Source organism: Lissotriton vulgaris, unplaced genomic scaffold (assembly GCF_964263255.1).
Source record: "Lissotriton vulgaris unplaced genomic scaffold, aLisVul1.2 SCAFFOLD_1545, whole genome shotgun sequence".
Taxonomy (NCBI): domain Eukaryota; kingdom Metazoa; phylum Chordata; class Amphibia; order Caudata; family Salamandridae; genus Lissotriton; species Lissotriton vulgaris.
The window spans coordinates 194,936-213,295 of record NW_028247213.1 but is presented as its reverse complement, the minus strand read 5'-3'; the positions used below and the strand labels follow the sequence as shown (position 1 = coordinate 213,295).

The 18,360-nt window shown below is 39.6% G+C and overlaps 11 non-coding genes across 11 annotated transcripts; all 11 read right to left on the bottom strand.

The window, feature by feature from the left end:
- Positions 1-267: 267 nt before the first annotated feature.
- TRNAP-UGG (transfer RNA proline (anticodon UGG)) lies at positions 268-339 on the bottom strand. The gene has a single exon. It is a non-coding gene; the product is annotated as a tRNA-Pro (tRNA).
- Positions 340-2,521: 2,182 nt separating this feature from the next.
- Positions 2,522-2,594, bottom strand: TRNAV-CAC (transfer RNA valine (anticodon CAC)). The gene has a single exon. It is a non-coding gene; the product is annotated as a tRNA-Val (tRNA).
- A 300-nt stretch (positions 2,595-2,894) lies between these two features.
- TRNAP-UGG (transfer RNA proline (anticodon UGG)) lies at positions 2,895-2,966 on the bottom strand. Its single transcript has one exon. It is a non-coding gene; the product is annotated as a tRNA-Pro (tRNA).
- Positions 2,967-5,093: 2,127 nt separating this feature from the next.
- TRNAV-CAC (transfer RNA valine (anticodon CAC)) lies at positions 5,094-5,166 on the bottom strand. The gene has a single exon. It is a non-coding gene; the product is annotated as a tRNA-Val (tRNA).
- Positions 5,167-5,466: 300 nt separating this feature from the next.
- TRNAP-UGG (transfer RNA proline (anticodon UGG)) lies at positions 5,467-5,538 on the bottom strand. Its single transcript has one exon. It is a non-coding gene; the product is annotated as a tRNA-Pro (tRNA).
- A 2,531-nt stretch (positions 5,539-8,069) lies between these two features.
- TRNAP-UGG (transfer RNA proline (anticodon UGG)) lies at positions 8,070-8,141 on the bottom strand. The gene has a single exon. It is a non-coding gene; the product is annotated as a tRNA-Pro (tRNA).
- A 2,512-nt stretch (positions 8,142-10,653) lies between these two features.
- Positions 10,654-10,725, bottom strand: TRNAP-UGG (transfer RNA proline (anticodon UGG)). The gene has a single exon. It is a non-coding gene; the product is annotated as a tRNA-Pro (tRNA).
- Positions 10,726-12,852: 2,127 nt separating this feature from the next.
- TRNAV-CAC (transfer RNA valine (anticodon CAC)) lies at positions 12,853-12,925 on the bottom strand. Its single transcript has one exon. It is a non-coding gene; the product is annotated as a tRNA-Val (tRNA).
- A 300-nt stretch (positions 12,926-13,225) lies between these two features.
- Positions 13,226-13,297, bottom strand: TRNAP-UGG (transfer RNA proline (anticodon UGG)). Its single transcript has one exon. It is a non-coding gene; the product is annotated as a tRNA-Pro (tRNA).
- Positions 13,298-15,794: 2,497 nt separating this feature from the next.
- On the bottom strand, positions 15,795-15,866 carry TRNAP-UGG (transfer RNA proline (anticodon UGG)). Its single transcript has one exon. It is a non-coding gene; the product is annotated as a tRNA-Pro (tRNA).
- Positions 15,867-17,989: 2,123 nt separating this feature from the next.
- On the bottom strand, positions 17,990-18,062 carry TRNAV-CAC (transfer RNA valine (anticodon CAC)). Its single transcript has one exon. It is a non-coding gene; the product is annotated as a tRNA-Val (tRNA).
- Between the last annotated feature and the right edge of the window lie 298 nt (positions 18,063-18,360).

Sequence of the window (18,360 nt, the reverse complement as noted above, 5' to 3'; positions counted from 1 at the left end):
TTCTCAAAACAGGCTATTCCAAGGGCCTCTGGTTTTAGATTTCTTTCATGCAACCTTCCCAGACAGCCCTAGCTGAACGCTTGTATATGCCATGCAAGTTCAGCATTTTTGCAAAATGCTTAAAGAGAAATGTTTCCTAATTGCTCAGGCAGGGCAAGGTTAAAAGCATGAGACTCTAGCAAATATTCACCCACTACTGCAAAGAGAAAATTGATATTGGCTTTGAAATGCATACTTCAATACTACTTTAAAAAAGCACCAATGAAAGGGCTCGTCCGGGATTTGAACCCGGGACCTCTCGCACCCAAAGCGAGAATCATACCCCTAGACCAACGAGCCTTCGAAAGGCCTGCACCTCTGAAAAGCTAATACCAGCTCTAAGCACGCAATGAAGATTATGCTGGGGACTTTTTCATGCTTGGTCTGTGAATACACATGAAATTCAGTGTCAACTTACCCTTTCTCAAATGATATCACTATCATTTATAAGTGTCCCCTTTTATTTTGTCCCAGCATTGGACACGTCTTACAGGAAGTCAGCACTTATTTATCTATTTCTGCAGTGGCTAGACCCTAAAGAGAAAGAATAAAAAGCTGTTCATAACAACATAAGAAACACATGTTGCATTTTTTCTCAAATGCTTATTCCCTTTGTGCAAATCGGAATGCCAAGCTGAATAACTGGGTCACAGATTCTGGCTAATTATCTTTCCCTTGAATGCAAGTAGCAATAAAAACTGCCTAATGCAGGACTAAAGCATTCCTTGCAAGCCTCTAACATCATAACATAACTGAGCTGCTGGTAGCAAGCTAAGCAATACCTTCCCAAAATGAGAAGTACATGTGCTAATCCGCTCAATCAGCGCTCGATCAGGCTCGATCAGGCGAGATATAGAAAAGGTGGAAAGGGTCCAAATGGCTGTCCCTTCCTTTTTAGGGTGGGTCCTTCTGACTATCATAGGATTGCTTGTATAAGTGGCCAGGGTCAGAGAAAAAACTTTCAACCCTTCTCAGTGTTCTATCCAGAAGCAGGCATTTTCTGTGCCTTTAATTTCAGGCTTTTCCCAGCAGTCTCTGTTCTGCCTATGTAAATTAACAAAAGCAGTGCTTATTCATCACTTACTCTAATGTCCTTACTGTCCAGAAAGCTCTGCCTAAGTATGCTTTTTTTCTTTTTCAGTGAAATTCTAAATGTTTTTTCTGCCCAGTCTATGGCAGTAGAATGCTGCTTATGATGCCACATTTTGTTGAATCACCAAGGTACAACTACAGAGGAATATATGAGTCTGAACGACATGGAACTCTTAGCTAACACATCACAATGTGTGATGCTTGCCAACCAAGCACTAGATTCTGGAGCGCTGATGATCAGAACATTCTGCTCCTGAAGGAAAGGAAAGACAGCTTGATGGAAAATAAAGTCTCAGTTTATATTAACGCTCTCTCTCTCCCAATATCTATCTATCTATCTATCTATCTATCTATCTATCTATCTATCTATCTATCTATCTATCTATCTATCTATCTATCTATCTATCTATCTATCTATCTATCTATCTATCTATCTATCTATCTATCTATCTATCTATCTATCTATCTATCTATCTATCTATCTATCTATCTATCTATCTATCTATCTATCTATTTATATATGGATACCTGCGTACACATACATATAGATATGCCAGGCATTCCTTTAGATTTGTTCCAACCTCTTACCATTTATTTGAGAATCCCTACTTTTCAAGTGACTGCAAATGAAGTCATTTCCGGCACTTTTTGGCCGGTGCAAGGTAACAAAAACACATGACAACTTTTAATAAAAATCATTGGTCTCTTTATTAACGCGCACTGTCAAACATGGGGCTTTCACACGTCAGGTAAACATGATAACCAATATACAACAGAAGCAGATGTAGATTGCTTATCAATGCCGGGATAGAACAGTTGTGAATTGAGTAGAAGAAGGGCCCCTGAATTGATACTTATTATATACAGCCTGTAAGATAGTGAAAAATGCAGGCTAGGAAAGGAGATGCAAATATCAATGTATTAGAAAAATACATAAAGAGGAGTGATTTGCTTTTATTCATTCAAGGCTAGAAAAAATCAACATACTATTGCAAGCATTCATACACCACCAAATAGAAATAAACAATTCTGACATTAAACGTAAAGGTGACGATGCCATTTGTATCATCACCTTGAGAAGGGTCACCGAGGAATTGAGCCCAGGGCTTCTGCACTTAAACACCAGAAACACTCCACTAAACTAAGATGCCTGTTGGTGCCAACAATTCCCAAAGTTAATGCATGTTCTAGGTGAGCAATGAACAGAATGCAGGGCTCTTTTCAAAGCGAGGTCTGTGAATCAACAGATACATCCACATGCCAATTACTTTAGTGTTTTTAAGAGAATTCACTTTCTTGGAACTAGTCTGCATGAAACCATCTTCAGGGCCTGGACAATTTCATGGCAAAACGGCACCTCTCAACATTGCAGCCAAGACAATATAACAACTGTTTCTGCCCGGTTTCGAACCGGGGACCTTTCGCGTGTGAGGCAAACGTGATAACCACTACACTACAGAAACAGATGTCTACAGTTGATTCTTCTGTGATGAAACTTCTCAAAACAGGCTATTCCAAGGGCCTCTGGTTTTAGATTTCTTTCATGCAACCTTCCCAGACAGCCCTAGCTGAACGCTTGTATATGCCATGCAAGTTCAGCATTTTTGCAAAATGCTTAAAGAGAAATGTTTCCTATTTGCTCAGGCAGGGCAAGGTTAAAAGCATGAGACTCTAGCAAATATTCATCCACTACTGCAAAGAGAAAATTGATATTGGCTTTGAAATGCATACTTCAATACTACTTTAAAAAAGCACCAATGAAAGGGCTCGTCCGGGATTTGAACCCGGGACCTCTCGCACCCAAAGCGAGAATCATACCCCTAGACCAACGAGCCTTCGAAAGACCCGCACCTCTGAAAAGCTAATACCAGCTCTAAGCACGCAATGAAGATCATGCTGGGGACTTTTTCATGCTTGGTCTGTGAATACACATGAAATTCAGTGTCAACTTACCCTTTCTCAAATGATATCACTATCATTTATAAGTGTCCCCTTTTATTTTGTCCCAGCATTGGACACGTCTTACAGGAAGTCAGCACTTATTTATCTATTTCTGCAGTGGCTAGACCCTAAAGAGAAAGAATAAAAAGCTGTTCATAACAACATAAGAAACACATGTTGCATTTTTTCTCAAATGCTTATTCCCTTTGTGCAAATCGGAATGCCAAGCTGAATAACTGGGCCACAGATTCTGGCTAATTATCTTTCCCTTGAATGCAAGTAGCAATAAAAACTGCCTAATGCAGGACTAAAGCATTCCTTGCAAGCCTCTAACATCATAACATAACTGAGCTGCTGGTAGCAAGCTAAGCAATACCTTCCCAAAATGAGAAGTACATGTGCTAATCCGCTCAATCAGCGCTCGATCAGGCTCGATCAGGCGAGATATAGAAAAGGTGGAAAGGGTCCAAATGGCTGTCCCTTCCTTTTTAGGGTGGGTCCTTCTGACTATCATAGGATTGCTTGTACGAGTGGCCAGGGTCAGAGAAAAAACTTTCAACCCTTCTCAGTGTTCTATCCAGAAGCAGGCATTTTCTGTGCCTTTAATTTCAGGCTTTTCCCAGCAGTCTCTGTTCTGCCTATGTAAATTAACAAAAGCAGTGCTTATTCATCACTTACTCTAATGTCCTTACTGTCCAGAAAGCTCTGCCTAAGTATGCTTTTTTTCTTTTTCAGTGAAATTCTAAATGTTTTTTCTGCCCAGTCTATGGCAGTAGAATGCTGCTTATGATGCCACATTTTGTTGAATCACCAAGGTACAACTACAGAGGAATATATGAGTCTGAACGACATGGAACTCTTAGCTAACACATCACAATGTGTGATGCTTGCCAACCAAGCACTAGATTCTGGAGCGCTGATGATCAGAACATTCTGCTCCTGAAGGAAAGGAAAGACAGCTTGATGGAAAATAAAGTCTCAGTTTATATTAACGCTCTCTCTCTCCCAATATCTATCTATCTATCTATCTATCTATCTATCTATCTATCTATCTATCTATCTATCTATCTATCTATCTATCTATCTATCTATCTATCTATCTATCTATCTATCTATCTATCTATCTATCTATCTATCTATCTATCTTTATATATGGATACCTGCGTACACATACATATAGATATGCCATGCATTCCTTTAGATTTGTTCCAACCTCTTACCATTTATTTGAGAATCCCTACTTTTCAAGTGACTGCAAATGAAGTCATTTCCGGCACTTTTTGGCCGGTGCAAGGTAACAAAAACACATGACAACTTTTAATAAAAATCATTGGTCTCTTTATTAATGCGCACTGTCAAACCTGGGGCTTTCACACGTCAGGTAAACATGATAACCAATATACAACAGAAGCAGATGTAGATTGCTTATCAATGCCGGGATAGAACAGTTGTGAATTGAGTAGAAGAAGGGCCCCTGAATTGATACTTATTATATACAGCCTGTAAGATAGTGAAAAATGCAGGCTAGGAAAGGAGATGCAAATATCAATGTATTAGAAAAATACATAAAGAGGAGTGATTTGCTTTTATTCATTCAAGGCTAGAAAAAATCAACATACTATTGCAAGCATTCATACACCACCAAATAGAAATAAACAATTCTGACATTAAACGTAAAGGTGATGATGCATTTGTATCATCACCTTGAGAAGGGTCACCGAGGAATTGAGCCCAGGGCTTCTGCACTTAAACACCAGAAACACTCCACTAAACTAAGATGCCTGTTGGTGCCAACAATTCCCAAAGTTAATGCATGTTCTAGGTGAGCAATGAACAGAATGCAGGGCTCTTATGAAAGCGAGGTCAGTGAATCAACAGATACATCCACATGCCAATTACTTTAGTGTTTTTAAGAGAATTCACTTTCTTGGAACGAGTCTGCATGAAACCATCTTCAGGGCCTGGACAATTTCATGGCAAAACGGCACCTCTCAACATTGCAGCCAAGACAATATAACAACTGTTTCTGCCCGGTTTCGAACCGGGGACCTTTCGCGTGTGAGGCAAACGTGATAACCACTACACTACAGAAACAGATGTCTACAGTTGATTCTTCTGTGATGAAACTTCTCAAAACAGGCTATTCCAAGGGCCTCTGGTTTTAGATTTCTTTCATGCAACCTTCCCAGACAGCCCTAGCTGAACGCTTGTATATGCCATGCAAGTTCAGCATTTTTGCAAAATGCTTAAAGAGAAATGTTTCCTATTTGCTCAGGCAGGGCAAGGTTAAAAGCATGAGACTCTAGCAAATATTCATCCACTACTGCAAAGAGAAAATTGATATTGGCTTTGAAATGCATACTTCAATACTACTTTAAAAAAGCACCAATGAAAGGGCTCGTCCGGGATTTGAACCCGGGACCTCTCGCACCCAAAGCGAGAATCATACCCCTAGACCAACGAGCCTTCGAAAGACCCGCACCTCTGAAAAGCTAATACCAGCTCTAAGCACGCAATGAAGATCATGCTGGGGACTTTTTCATGCTTGGTCTGTGAATACACATGAAATTCAGTGTCAACTTACCCTTTCTCAAATGATATCACTATCATTTATAAGTGTCCCCTTTTATTTTGTCCCAGCATTGGACACGTCTTACAGGAAGTCAGCACTTATTTATCTATTTCTGCAGTGGCTAGACCCTAAAGAGAAAGAATAAAAAGCTGTTCATAACAACATAAGAAACACATGTTGCATTTTTTCTCAAATGCTTATTCCCTTTGTGCAAATCGGAATGCCAAGCTGAATAACTGGGCCACAGATTCTGGCTAATTATCTTTCCCTTGAATGCAAGTAGCAATAAAAACTGCCTAATGCAGGACTAAAGCATTCCTTGCAAGCCTCTAACATCATAACATAACTGAGCTGCTGGTAGCAAGCTAAGCAATACCTTCCCAAAATGAGAAGTACATGTGCTAATCCGCTCAATCAGCGCTCGATCAGGCTCGATCAGGCGAGATATAGAAAAGGTGGAAAGGGTCCAAATGGCTGTCCCTTCCTTTTTAGGGTGGGTCCTTCTGACTATCATAGGATTGCTTGTACGAGTGGCCAGGGTCAGAGAAAAAACTTTCAACCCTTCTCAGTGTTCTATCCAGAAGCAGGCATTTTCTGTGCCTTTAATTTCAGGCTTTTCCCAGCAGTCTCTGTTCTGCCTATGTAAATTAACAAAAGCAGTGCTTATTCATCACTTACTCTAATGTCCTTACTGTCCAGAAAGCTCTGCCTAAGTATGCTTTTTTCTTTTTCAGTGAAATTCTAAATGTTTTTTCTGCCCAGTCTATGGCAGTAGAATGCTGCTTATGATGCCACATTTTGTTGAATCACCAAGGTACAACTACAGAGGAATATATGAGTCTGAACGACATGGAACTCTTAGCTAACACATCACAATGTGTGATGCTTGCCAACCAAGCACTAGATTCTGGAGCGCTGATGATCAGAACATTCTGCTCCTGAAGGAAAGGAAAGACAGCTTGATGGAAAATAAAGTCTCAGTTTATATTAACGCTCTCTCTCTCCCAATATCTATCTATCTATCTATCTATCTATCTATCTATCTATCTATCTATCTATCTATCTATCTATCTATCTATCTATCTATCTATCTATCTATCTATCTATCTATCTATCTATCTATCTATCTATCTATCTATCTATCTATCTATCTATCTATCTATCTATCTATCTATCTTTATATATGGATACCTGCGTACACATACATATAGATATGCCATGCATTCCTTTAGATTTGTTCCAACCTCTTACCATTTATTTGAGAATCCCTACTTTTCAAGTGACTGCAAATGAAGTCATTTCCGGCACTTTTTGGCCGGTGCAAGGTAACAAAAACACATGACAACTTTTAATAAAAATCATTGGTCTCTTTATTAATGCGCACTGTCAAACATGGGGCTTTCACACGTCAGGTAAACATGATAACCAATATACAACAGAAGCAGATGTAGATTGCTTATCAATGCCGGGATAGAACAGTTGTGAATTGAGTAGAAGAAGGGCCCCTGAATTGATACTTATTATATACAGCCTGTAAGATAGTGAAAAATGCAGGCTAGGAAAGGAGATGCAAATATCAATGTATTAGAAAAATACATAAAGAGGAGTGATTTGCTTTTATTCATTCAAGGCTAGAAAAAATCAACATACTATTGCAAGCATTCATACACCACCAAATAGAAATAAACAATTCTGACATTAAACGTAAAGGTGATGATGCATTTGTATCATCACCTTGAGAAGGGTCACCGAGGAATTGAGCCCAGGGCTTCTGCACTTAAACACCAGAAACACTCCACTAAACTAAGATGCCTGTTGGTGCCAACAATTCCCAAAGTTAATGCATGTTCTAGGTGAGCAATGAACAGAATGCAGGGCTCTTATGAAAGCGAGGTCAGTGAATCAACAGATACATCCACATGCCAATTACTTTAGTGTTTTTAAGAGAATTCACTTTCTTGGAACGAGTCTGCATGAAACCATCTTCAGGGCCTGGACAATTTCATGGCAAAACGGCACCTCTCAACATTGCAGCCAAGACAATATAACAACTGTTTCTGCCCGGTTTCGAACCGTGGACCTTTCGCGTGTGAGGCAAACGTGATAACCACTACACTACAGAAACAGATGTCTACAGTTGATTCTTCTGTGATGAAACTTCTCAAAACAGGCTATTCCAAGGGCCTCTGGTTTTAGATTTCTTTCATGCAACCTTCCCAGACAGCCCTAGCTGAACGCTTGTATATGCCATGCAAGTTCAGCATTTTTGCAAAATGCTTAAAGAGAAATGTTTCCTATTTGCTCAGGCAGGGCAAGGTTAAAAGCATGAGACTCTAGCAAATATTCATCCACTACTGCAAAGAGAAAATTGATATTGGCTTTGAAATGCATACTTCAATACTACTTTAAAAAAGCACCAATGAAAGGGCTCGTCCGGGATTTGAACCCGGGACCTCTCGCACCCAAAGCGAGAATCATACCCCTAGACCAACGAGCCTTCGAAAGACCCGCACCTCTGAAAAGCTAATACCAGCTCTAAGCACGCAATGAAGATCATGCTGGGGACTTTTTCATGCTTGGTCTGTGAATACACATGAAATTCAGTGTCAACTTACCCTTTCTCAAATGATATCACTATCATTTATAAGTGTCCCCTTTTATTTTGTCCCAGCATTGGACACGTCTTACAGGAAGTCAGCACTTATTTATCTATTTCTGCAGTGGCTAGACCCTAAAGAGAAAGAATAAAAAGCTGTTCATAACAACATAAGAAACACATGTTGCATTTTTTCTCAAATGCTTATTCCCTTTGTGCAAATCGGAATGCCAAGCTGAATAACTGGGCCACAGATTCTGGCTAATTATCTTTCCCTTGAATGCAAGTAGCAATAAAAACTGCCTAATGCAGGACTAAAGCATTCCTTGCAAGCCTCTAACATCATAACATAACTGAGCTGCTGGTAGCAAGCTAAGCAATACCTTCCCAAAATGAGAAGTACATGTGCTAATCCGCTCAATCAGCGCTCGATCAGGCTCGATCAGGCGAGATATAGAAAAGGTGGAAAGGGTCCAAATGGCTGTCCCTTCCTTTTTAGGGTGGGTCCTTCTGACTATCATAGGATTGCTTGTACGAGTGGCCAGGGTCAGAGAAAAAACTTTCAACCCTTCTCAGTGTTCTATCCAGAAGCAGGCATTTTCTGTGCCTTTAATTTCAGGCTTTTCCCAGCAGTCTCTGTTCTGCCTATGTAAATTAACAAAAGTAGTGCTTATTCATCACTTACTCTAATGTCCTTACTGTCCAGAAAGCTCTGCCTAAGTATGCTTTTTTTCTTTTTCAGTGAAATTCTAAATGTTTTTTCTGCCCAGTCTATGGCAGTAGAATGCTGCTTATGATGCCACATTTTGTTGAATCACCAAGGTACAACTACAGAGGAATATATGAGTCTGAACGACATGGAACTCTTAGCTAACACATCACAATGTGTGATGCTTGCCAACCAAGCACTAGATTCTGGAGCGCTGATGATCAGAACATTCTGCTCCTGAAGGAAAGGAAAGACAGCTTGATGGAAAATAAAGTCTCAGTTTATATTAACGCTCTCTCTCTCCCAATATCTATCTATCTATCTATCTATCTATCTATCTATCTATCTATCTATCTATCTATCTATCTATCTATCTATCTATCTATCTATCTATCTATCTATCTATCTATCTATCTATCTATCTATCTATCTATCTATCTATCTATCTATCTATCTTTATATATGGATACCTGCGTACACATACATATAGATATGCCATGCATTCCTTTAGATTTGTTCCAACCTCTTACCATTTATTTGAGAATCCCTACTTTTCAAGTGACTGCAAATGAAGTCATTTCCGGCACTTTTTGGCCGGTGCAAGGTAACAAAAACACATGACAACTTTTAATAAAAATCATTGGTCTCTTTATTAATGCGCACTGTCAAACATGGGGCTTTCACACGTCAGGTAAACATGATAACCAATATACAACAGAAGCAGATGTAGATTGCTTATCAATGCCGGGATAGAACAGTTGTGAATTGAGTAGAAGAAGGGCCCCTGAATTGATACTTATTATATACAGCCTGTAAGATAGTGAAAAATGCAGGCTAGGAAAGGAGATGCAAATATCAATGTATTAGAAAAATACATAAAGAGGAGTGATTTGCTTTTATTCATTCAAGGCTAGAAAAAATCAACATACTATTGCAAGCATTCATACACCACCAAATAGAAATAAACAATTCTGACATTAAACGTAAAGGTGATGATGCATTTGTATCATCACCTTGAGAAGGGTCACCGAGGAATTGAGCCCAGGGCTTCTGCACTTAAACACCAGAAACACTCCACTAAACTAAGATGCCTGTTGGTGCCAACAATTCCCAAAGTTAATGCATGTTCTAGGTGAGCAATGAACAGAATGCAGGGCTCTTATGAAAGCGAGGTCAGTGAATCAACAGATACATCCACATGCCAATTACTTTAGTGTTTTTAAGAGAATTCACTTTCTTGGAACGAGTCTGCATGAAACCATCTTCAGGGCCTGGACAATTTCATGGCAAAACGGCACCTCTCAACATTGCAGCCAAGACAATATAACAACTGTTTCTGCCCGGTTTCGAACCGTGGACCTTTCGCGTGTGAGGCAAACGTGATAACCACTACACTACAGAAACAGATGTCTACAGTTGATTCTTCTGTGATGAAACTTCTCAAAACAGGCTATTCCAAGGGCCTCTGGTTTTAGATTTCTTTCATGCAACCTTCCCAGACAGCCCTAGCTGAACGCTTGTATATGCCATGCAAGTTCAGCATTTTTGCAAAATGCTTAAAGAGAAATGTTTCCTATTTGCTCAGGCAGGGCAAGGTTAAAAGCATGAGACTCTAGCAAATATTCATCCACTACTGCAAAGAGAAAATTGATATTGGCTTTGAAATGCATACTTCAATACTACTTTAAAAAAGCACCAATGAAAGGGCTCGTCCGGGATTTGAACCCGGGACCTCTCGCACCCAAAGCGAGAATCATACCCCTAGACCAACGAGCCTTCGAAAGACCCGCACCTCTGAAAAGCTAATACCAGCTCTAAGCACGCAATGAAGATCATGCTGGGGACTTTTTCATGCTTGGTCTGTGAATACACATGAAATTCAGTGTCAACTTACCCTTTCTCAAATGATATCACTATCATTTATAAGTGTCCCCTTTTATTTTGTCCCAGCATTGGACACGTCTTACAGGAAGTCAGCACTTATTTATCTATTTCTGCAGTGGCTAGACCCTAAAGAGAAAGAATAAAAAGCTGTTCATAACAACATAAGAAACACATGTTGCATTTTTTCTCAAATGCTTATTCCCTTTGTGCAAATCGGAATGCCAAGCTGAATAACTGGGCCACAGATTCTGGCTAATTATCTTTCCCTTGAATGCAAGTAGCAATAAAAACTGCCTAATGCAGGACTAAAGCATTCCTTGCAAGCCTCTAACATCATAACATAACTGAGCTGCTGGTAGCAAGCTAAGCAATACCTTCCCAAAATGAGAAGTACATGTGCTAATCCGCTCAATCAGCGCTCGATCAGGCTCGATCAGGCGAGATATAGAAAAGGTGGAAAGGGTCCAAATGGCTGTCCCTTCCTTTTTAGGGTGGGTCCTTCTGACTATCATAGGATTGCTTGTACGAGTGGCCAGGGTCAGAGAAAAAACTTTCAACCCTTCTCAGTGTTCTATCCAGAAGCAGGCATTTTCTGTGCCTTTAATTTCAGGCTTTTCCCAGCAGTCTCTGTTCTGCCTATGTAAATTAACAAAAGTAGTGCTTATTCATCACTTACTCTAATGTCCTTACTGTCCAGAAAGCTCTGCCTAAGTATGCTTTTTTTCTTTTTCAGTGAAATTCTAAATGTTTTTTCTGCCCAGTCTATGGCAGTAGAATGCTGCTTATGATGCCACATTTTGTTGAATCACCAAGGTACAACTACAGAGGAATATATGAGTCTGAACGACATGGAACTCTTAGCTAACACATCACAATGTGTGATGCTTGCCAACCAAGCACTAGATTCTGGAGCGCTGATGATCAGAACATTCTGCTCCTGAAGGAAAGGAAAGACAGCTTGATGGAAAATAAAGTCTCAGTTTATAGTAACGCTCTCTCTCTCCCAATATCTATCTATCTATCTATCTATCTATCTATCTATCTATCTATCTATCTATCTATCTATCTATCTATCTATCTATCTATCTATCTATCTATCTATCTATCTATCTATCTATCTATCTATCTATCTATCTATCTATCTTTATATATGGATACCTGCGTACACATACATATAGATATGCCATGCATTCCTTTAGATTTGTTCCAACCTCTTACCATTTATTTGAGAATCCCTACTTTTCAAGTGACTGCAAATTAAGTCATTTCCGGCACTTTTTGGCCGGTGCAAGGTAACAAAAACACATGACAACTTTTAATAAAAATCATTGGTCTCTTTATTAATGCGCACTGTCAAACATGGGGCTTTCACACGTCAGGTAAACATGATAACCAATATACAACAGAAGCAGATGTAGATTGCTTATCAATGCCGGGATAGAACAGTTGTGAATTGAGTAGAAGAAGGGCCCCTGAATTGATACTTATTATATACAGCCTGTAAGATAGTGAAAAATGCAGGCTAGGAAAGGAGATGCAAATATCAATGTATTAGAAAAATACATAAAGAGGAGTGATTTGCTTTTATTCATTCAAGGCTAGAAAAAATCAACATACTATTGCAAGCATTCATACACCACCAAATAGAAATAAACAATTCTGACATTAAACGTAAAGGTGATGATGCATTTGTATCATCACCTTGAGAAGGGTCACCGAGGAATTGAGCCCAGGGCTTCTGCACTTAAACACCAGAAACACTCCACTAAACTAAGATGCCTGTTGGTGCCAACAATTCCCAAAGTTAATGCATGTTCTAGGTGAGCAATGAACAGAATGCAGGGCTCTTATGAAAGCGAGGTCAGTGAATCAACAGATACATCCACATGCCAATTACTTTAGTGTTTTTAAGAGAATTCACTTTCTTGGAACGAGTCTGCATGAAACCATCTTCAGGGCCTGGACAATTTCATGGCAAAACGGCACCTCTCAACATTGCAGCCAAGACAATATAACAACTGTTTCTGCCCGGTTTCGAACCGGGGACCTTTCGCGTGTGAGGCAAACGTGATAACCACTACACTACAGAAACAGATGTCTACAGTTGATTCTTCTGTGATGAAACTTCTCAAAACAGGCTATTCCAAGGGCCTCTGGTTTTAGATTTCTTTCATGCAACCTTCCCAGACAGCCCTAGCTGAACGCTTGTATATGCCATGCAAGTTCAGCATTTTTGCAAAATGCTTAAAGAGAAATGTTTCCTATTTGCTCAGGCAGGGCAAGGTTAAAAGCATGAGACTCTAGCAAATATTCATCCACTACTGCAAAGAGAAAATTGATATTGGCTTTGAAATGCATACTTCAATACTACTTTAAAAAAGCACCAATGAAAGGGCTCGTCCGGGATTTGAACCCGGGACCTCTCGCACCCAAAGCGAGAATCATACCCCTAGACCAACGAGCCTTCGAAAGACCCGCACCTCTGAAAAGCTAATACCAGCTCTAAGCACGCAATGAAGATCATGCTGGGGACTTTTTCATGCTTGGTCTGTGAATACACATGAAATTCAGTGTCAACTTACCCTTTCTCAAATGATATCACTATCATTTATAAGTGTCCCCTTTTATTTTGTCCCAGCATTGGACACGTCTTACAGGAAGTCAGCACTTATTTATCTATTTCTGCAGTGGCTAGACCCTAAAGAGAAAGAATAAAAAGCTGTTCATAACAACATAAGAAACACATGTTGCATTTTTTCTCAAATGCTTATTCCCTTTGTGCAAATCGGAATGCCAAGCTGAATAACTGGGCCACAGATTCTGGCTAATTATCTTTCCCTTGAATGCAAGTAGCAATAAAAACTGCCTAATGCAGGACTAAAGCATTCCTTGCAAGCCTCTAACATCATAACATAACTGAGCTGCTGGTAGCAAGCTAAGCAATACCTTCCCAAAATGAGAAGTACATGTGCTAATCCGCTCAATCAGCGCTCGATCAGGCTCGATCAGGCGAGATATAGAAAAGGTGGAAAGGGTCCAAATGGCTGTCCCTTCCTTTTTTAGGGTGGGTCCTTCTGACTATCATAGGATTGCTTGTACGAGTGGCCAGGGTCAGAGAAAAAACTTTCAACCCTTCTCAGTGTTCTATCCAGAAGCAGGCATTTTCTGTGCCTTTAATTTCAGGCTTTTCCCAGCAGTCTCTGTTCTGCCTATGTAAATTAACAAAAGCAGTGCTTATTCATCACTTACTCTAATGTCCTTACTGTCCAGAAAGCTCTGCCTAAGTATGCTTTTTTTCTTTTTCAGTGAAATTCTAAATGTTTTTTCTGCCCAGTCTATGGCAGTAGAATGCTGCTTATGATGCCACATTTTGTTGAATCACCAAGGTACAACTACAGAGGAATATATGAGTCTGAACGACATGGAACTCTTAGCTAACACATCACAATGTGTGATGCTTGCCAACCAAGCACTAGATTCTGGAGCGCTGATGATCAGAACATTCTGCTCCTGAAGGAAAGGAAAGACAGCTTGATGGAAAATAAAGTCTCAGTTTATATTAACGCTCTCTCTCTCCCAATATCTATCTATCTATCTATCTATCTATCTATCTATCTATCTATCTATCTATCTATCTATCTATCTATCTATCTATCTATCTATCTATCTATCTATCTATCTATCTATCTATCTATCTATCTATCTATCTATCTTTATATATGGATACCTGCGTACACATACATATAGATATGCCATGCATTCCTTTAGATTTGTTCCAACCTCTTACCATTTATTTGAGAATCCCTACTTTTCAAGTGACTGCAAATGAAGTCATTTCCGGCACTTTTTGGCCGGTGCAAGGTAACAAAAACACATGACAACTTTTAATAAAAATCATTGGTCTCTTTATTAATGCGCACTGTCAAACATGGGGCTTTCACACGTCAGGTAAACATGATAACCAATATACAACAGAAGCAGATGTAGATTGCTTATCAATGCCGGGATAGAACAGTTGTGAATTGAGTAGAAGAAGGGCCCCTGAATTGATACTTATTATATACAGCCTGTAAGATAGTGAAAAATGCAGGCTAGGAAAGGAGATGCAAATATCAATGTATTAGAAAAATACATAAAGAGGAGTGATTTGCTTTTATTCATTCAAGGCTAGAAAAAATCAACATACTATTGCAAGCATTCATACACCACCAAATAGAAATAAACAATTCTGACATTAAACGTAAAGGTGATGATGCATTTGTATCATCACCTTGAGAAGGGTCACCGAGGAATTGAGCCCAGGGCTTCTGCACTTAAACACCAGAAACACTCCACTAAACTAAGATGCCTGTTGGTGCCAACAATTCCCAAAGTTAATGCATGTTCTAGGTGAGCAATGAACAGAATGCAGGGCTCTTATGAAAGCGAGGTCAGTGAATCAACAGATACATCCACATGCCAATTACTTTAGTGTTTTTAAGAGAATTCACTTTCTTGGAACGAGTCTGCATGAAACCATCTTCAGGGCCTGGACAATTTCATGGCAAAACGGCACCTCTCAACATTGCAGCCAAGACAATATAACAACTGTTTCTGCCCGGTTTCGAACCGTGGACCTTTCGCGTGTGAGGCAAACGTGATAACCACTACACTACAGAAACAGATGTCTACAGTTGATTCTTCTGTGATGAAACTTCTCAAAACAGGCTATTCCAAGGGCCTCTGGTTTTAGATTTCTTTCATGCAACCTTCCCAGACAGCCCTAGCTGAACGCTTGTATATGCCATGCAAGTTCAGCATTTTTGCAAAATGCTTAAAGAGAAATGTTTCCTATTTGCTCAGGCAGGGCAAGGTTAAAAGCATGAGACTCTAGCAAATATTCATCCACTACTGCAAAGAGAAAATTGATATTGGCTTTGAAATGCATACTTCAATACTACTTTAAAAAAGCACCAATGAAAGGGCTCGTCCGGGATTTGAACCCGGGACCTCTCGCACCCAAAGCGAGAATCATACCCCTAGACCAACGAGCCTTCGAAAGACCCGCACCTCTGAAAAGCTAATACCAGCTCTAAGCACGCAATGAAGATCATGCTGGGGACTTTTTCATGCTTGGTCTGTGAATACACATGAAATTCAGTGTCAACTTACCCTTTCTCAAATGATATCACTATCATTTATAAGTGTCCCCTTTTATTTTGTCCCAGCATTGGACACGTCTTACAGGAAGTCAGCACTTATTTATCTATTTCTGCAGTGGCTAGACCCTAAAGAGAAAGAATAAAAAGCTGTTCATAACAACATAAGAAACACATGTTGCATTTTTTCTCAAATGCTTATTCCCTTTGTGCAAATCGGAATGCCAAGCTGAATAACTGGGCCACAGATTCTGGCTAATTATCTTTCCCTTGAATGCAAGTAGCAATAAAAACTGCCTAATGCAGGACTAAAGCATTCCTTGCAAGCCTCTAACATCATAACATAACTGAGCTGCTGGTAGCAAGCTAAGCAATACCTTCCCAAAATGAGAAGTACATGTGCTAATCCGCTCAATCAGCGCTCGATCAGGCTCGATCAGGCGAGATATAGAAAAGGTGGAAAGGGTCCAAATGGCTGTCCCTTCCTTTTTAGGGTGGGTCCTTCTGACTATCATAGGATTGCTTGTACGAGTGGCCAGGGTCAGAGAAAAAACTTTCAACCCTTCTCAGTGTTCTATCCAGAAGCAGGCATTTTCTGTGCCTTTAATTTCAGGCTTTTCCCAGCAGTCTCTGTTCTGCCTATGTAAATTAACAAAAGTAGTGCTTATTCATCACTTACTCTAATGTCCTTACTGTCCAGAAAGCTCTGCCTAAGTATGCTTTTTTTCTTTTTCAGTGAAATTCTAAATGTTTTTTCTGCCCAGTCTATGGCAGTAGAATGCTGCTTATGATGCCACATTTTGTTGAATCACCAAGGTACAACTACAGAGGAATATATGAGTCTGAACGACATGGAACTCTTAGCTAACACATCACAATGTGTGATGCTTGCCAACCAAGCACTAGATTCTGGAGCGCTGATGATCAGAACATTCTGCTCCTGAAGGAAAGGAAAGACAGCTTGATGGAAAATAAAGTCTCAGTTTATAGTAACGCTCTCTCTCTCCCAATATCTATCTATCTATCTATCTATCTATCTATCTATCTATCTATCTATCTATCTATCTATCTATCTATCTATCTATCTATCTATCTATCTATCTATCTATCTATCTATCTATCTATCTATCTATCTATCTATCTTTATATATGGATACCTGCGTACACATACATATAGATATGCCATGCATTCCTTTAGATTTGTTCCAACCTCTTACCATTTATTTGAGAATCCCTACTTTTCAAGTGACTGCAAATTAAGTCATTTCCGGCACTTTTTGGCCGGTGCAAGGTAACAAAAACACATGACAACTTTTAATAAAAATCATTGGTCTCTTTATTAATGCGCACTGTCAAACATGGGGCTTTCACACGTCAGGTAAACATGATAACCAATATACAACAGAAGCAGATGTAGATTGCTTATCAATGCCGGGATAGAACAGTTGTGAATTGAGTAGAAGAAGGGCCCCTGAATTGATACTTATTATATACAGCCTGTAAGATAGTGAAAAATGCAGGCTAGGAAAGGAGATGCAAATATCAATGTATTAGAAAAATACATAAAGAGGAGTGATTTGCTTTTATTCATTCAAGGCTAGAAAAAATCAACATACTATTGCAAGCATTCATACACCACCAAATAGAAATAAACAATTCTGACATTAAACGTAAAGGTGATGATGCATTTGTATCATCACCTTGAGAAGGGTCACCGAGGAATTGAGCCCAGGGCTTCTGCACTTAAACACCAGAAACACTCCACTAAACTAAGATGCCTGTTGGTGCCAACAATTCCCAAAGTTAATGCATGTTCTAGGTGAGCAATGAACAGAATGCAGGGCTCTTATGAAAGCGAGGTCAGTGAATCAACAGATACATCCACATGCCAATTACTTTAGTGTTTTTAAGAGAATTCACTTTCTTGGAACGAGTCTGCATGAAACCATCTTCAGGGCCTGGACAATTTCATGGCAAAACGGCACCTCTCAACATTGCAGCCAAGACAATATAACAACTGTTTCTGCCCGGTTTCGAACCGGGGACCTTTCGCGTGTGAGGCAAACGTGATAACCACTACACTACAGAAACAGATGTCTACAGTTGATTCTTCTGTGATGAAACTTCTCAAAACAGGCTATTCCAAGGGCCTCTGGTTTTAGATTTCTTTCATGCAACCTTCCCAGACAGCCCTAGCTGAACGCTTGTATATGCCATGCAAGTTCAGCATTTTTGCAAAATGCTTAAAGAGAAATGTTTCCTATTTGCTCAGGCAGGGCAAGGTTAAAAGCATGAGACTCTAGCAAATATTCATCCACTACTGCAAAGAGAAAATTGATATTGGCTTTGAAATGCATACTTCAATACTACTTTAAAAAAGCACCAATGA